General features: G+C 43.8%; 1 protein-coding gene across 11 annotated transcripts in view; it reads right to left on the reverse strand.

Moving 5' to 3' along the window:
- Positions 1 to 3312, reverse strand: part of XRRA1 (X-ray radiation resistance associated 1) — a 61823-nt gene extending 58511 nt beyond the window's left edge. For 3 of the 11 annotated variants that reach the window (XM_053900091.1, XM_053900095.1, XM_053900094.1), the window contains exons 1-2: positions 3114 to 3300; positions 1012 to 1067 (exon numbers count right to left, since the gene is read on the reverse strand). The gene's annotated coding sequence lies outside the window, so the exon portion shown is untranslated. Of the gene's footprint in view, positions 1 to 1011; positions 1068 to 2753; positions 2866 to 3113 lie in introns of those variants that run through there. The other 8 variants (XM_019449813.2, XM_019449809.2, XM_019449810.2 and 5 more) reach the window with 7 other exon arrangements.
- Positions 3313 to 3446: the final 134 nt, after the last annotated feature.

Here is a 3446-nt window from a genome sequence, read left to right on the forward strand (position 1 = left end):
CTCAAATTTCTCACATGTAACTGAAGATAAAAACCTGTGTCTTGGAGAATTATTGTAAGAATTAAACGAGGTAATAAATTTTTAAAAAGCTTCTTTCTAGACCCAGTCCAGATGCCACCTTTTCTGCAGTGCCTTCACTGAACCTTACAGAGGGAAATAGCTGCTGCTTTGACTAAACACTGGAGTATTTCTTCTCTCTTTCATGGCCGGAGCCCTTTCTAGCTCATAAGGTTACTAACAATCATGAAGGGGTTCCTTCAATGGCCCATGAACCTCCACGTCTGGAAACATATCCAATTCACTGTTTCCTCTTCCACCTTTGGAATGCTCATAGGAAATCCCAATAAATGTGTGTGAGCCAAATGAAGAATATGATGTACTCCCAGGGCCCAGGAGTTTTTATACATATTTCTGATATCCCCGGCTATACTCTAAATTCCTTTAGAGGAAGGAGAACACCTATGGTGTTCATTTCTTTACTCCCATTACCTAACACAGCACCTGGCACATAATAGATTCCACAATTATCTGTGGAATGAGTGTTGTTGGTATCTCCTTTGGTTCAACACAGGGCACTGAATTTCCAAAAAGGATTGGATGCCCTTCCTAGGTGTTCACACAACATCTTATACTTCTAGTATAGTGCTTATCACTTTTCTTTGCTCCCTTTACCAACTTTTGCTCCCCTTACCAACTTCTCACCTGCCGTGGGACCTATGATACCTTATTCACCTATGTAATTCCAGAGCCTGGCACAGAACCTAGTATTCACTAAAAATGTGTTGGGAAGATGAATGGATTGATAGATGGATGGAAAAAGATCAATAGTGAGTCAGTCAATCTGTCTTTCGGTAATCTCTCTTGTGACCCACCACACCTATCTGCTACACAGGTGAATGAATGAATGAGTAAACAGCTGGCTGGGGAATGTTAGAGATGATGACTGTTGGGAAAAGACTCCAGTAACTTACAAAATATGAGAACCTTGTTTCTGATCTGCAGGGTACTTACTTGATCTTTGATCTTGGGAAAGACCCTTTGACTTCCTTTTTTTTTTGTTTCTTCACCTGTAAAATAGATATACTCTTTCTTAGCCTGTCATTCAGACCTCTTGTATTTTCTCATTAATTACATCTTAATGTGACCCTCTGCTCCAAAATGTGTCTCAGCTGGGGCCTAAAAAAAATACCAAAAAACTAAAGATCCCATAAATACAAAAAGACAGAAACATGGATGGGAAGGCGAAACAAGAGAGTAATTTTATGACGATGGGGTGGAGCTAGAGTGCTTAAATAAGTTGTGCAAGTCACGAATCAGGAAGGAAAGAATCATTTATACAATCACTAATGCAAAATAAATTTATACATGATAAAAACTGCAAAAACAGAGTTGGAAGATAAGACACTGTCTGGGAAAAGATATTTGGCATACATATACAAAGGATGAATCAGACTCAGACTTGTCGAGAGCATACAGACCTGGACACAACTAATCCTAGAAATTCCAGTTCCCTATGAAGAATACCAGGTAAGGAGGTGTGGATTTACAACTAGTGGGCTAGGAAGGGCACATAATCCCCACGTTACATTGTCTAGAAAGTAACTCTAAAGCAAGTATGAACTTTACCTGGATGGTGGAAAAAAGAAAGTCCAAATTCCAGACTCAGAGGCCACCTGCTTAGTTAGCTTCAGCTACCTCGGGTCTCTATCTCAAACTTGAAGCAGCTAATCTCAGCCTAATTGTAAGGCCTCCCAGCTCCAACACACACAGAGTAATGGTGCTCATTTGCATACATGTGCCTTCCATTCCTTTGGCCTATGACACATCTGCCCCTCTTCTTTGCCTAGCTCACAGAGGCAACTTTACTGTATCTCCCACTCCTCATGTTGACCCTTCTCTGTGCTACCACCTCAGCCCACCTCTTAATGGAAACACTCCATCATGCTGTAGTATAATGGCCTGCTTACATGTCTGTTCCCCACTCCTCACACCCCCAATCCCAGGCTGTGTGAGCCCCTCAAAGGCCAGGCCTAGGTCCTACCTATATATTTATCCCCAGCACTTCATACAGGGTCTGGCCCATTGAAGGGATGCAATGATTGTTTACTGAACTAAACTGAACTATAAACACAATGCCAAGGAGGTCTTCATTCTGTCTGCAAAGAAGGAAAAACTAAGGATCAGGAAAGGTTTCACAGGGCAAGTGACATTAGAGCTGGGTCTTGAAAAATGAAAAGATGTAAAAGAGAAACAGTAAAAAGCTACAGGAGCATCTTCCTGGATTGCTTCACAGGTGAAGCAATCCCATCTAATATTATTTAGTGATAATTATTATCACATGTTAGCTTCACCAAGACAGGTGTTTAGCCCATTATTTAGAAATATATCCCCAGTTACCAAAACAGTGACTGCTAAATAGTAAGCACTCAGTAAGCATTTGTTCAATTATTCGGACACTTAGTAGGGATTAATGGAGATAAAAACAAAAACAAGCGATGCAATGTAAGAGTTCATAGTATAATATAATCCCGTTATGTGATAACTCTAGGTCACTAGAGTAGACGTTCCAAGAGAGTAGGGAACAGGTCTGTCTTGATCCTCCAGTACCCCTTAGTACACTTCTGAGCAATGTTGGTTCTCAATAAATATTTATGGAAAAGGTGAATAGAAATTATTTAACAAAAATGAACGGAAAATGTAGAATACTCTTACATCCTAAAACTATTAAAAGTAGAGTGGCAGAAGGAAAATACCACGCGTTTTGACGTCAAAAACCCCTGGCTTCTAAACCAGGTCCGGATACACGCTATTTGGCCTTGGTAAGTTTCTTACTTTCCTCATCTGACGGGGCTGTTAGTGGACTAGCTGACAGGACGGATATAATATAATGCACACAGTACACAGCCTGGCAGACAGTGGATATTCCGCGAATGCGAGTTCCCTATAACACGAAAACGTTACTGACACCTAAGAGGACAGTACTAGAGAGAATAACCAGTAAGTGCTGTAACGGGGCTAGGAAGGACGAAGGAAGAGTCCTGCCGCCTCTTTGGAAACTCTTCTGGAGCAGAGGAGACTCTAACCCCTCACACAAACTAAGTTTCCAGCCGCACCTGCCTCCGTCGTCGCTTCCGCCTCCGAGGCGTCCGCGGAGGCCGCGTCCGGACAAGACGGGCTGCGCGCCCGCGACCCTCCCGGGAATCTCGGAGCCTCTCCACGGTGGCGCTTACCACTACCCTCTCCACCCCTTGGTAACCGCGCCTCGGCGGCAGGCCGCGTAGGCGGCAACCGGTGGGCGGAACTTCTAACTACTATAAGTCCCGGCAAGCCCCGCGGCCACTTCCGCTCCACCGCACGTCAGCCAGCCCCGAACTACGGATCCCGATGGGCTCTTGGCGGCGCGATACGCCGTCAGCTTCAGCCAATCGGCTTCGGACAAGTAGGAG

The sequence above is a fragment of the Panthera pardus genome, unplaced genomic scaffold (assembly GCF_024362965.1).
Source record: "Panthera pardus isolate Hobbes unplaced genomic scaffold, ASM2436296v1 HiC_scaffold_12, whole genome shotgun sequence".
NCBI classification, from domain to species: Eukaryota; Metazoa; Chordata; class Mammalia; order Carnivora; family Felidae; genus Panthera; species Panthera pardus.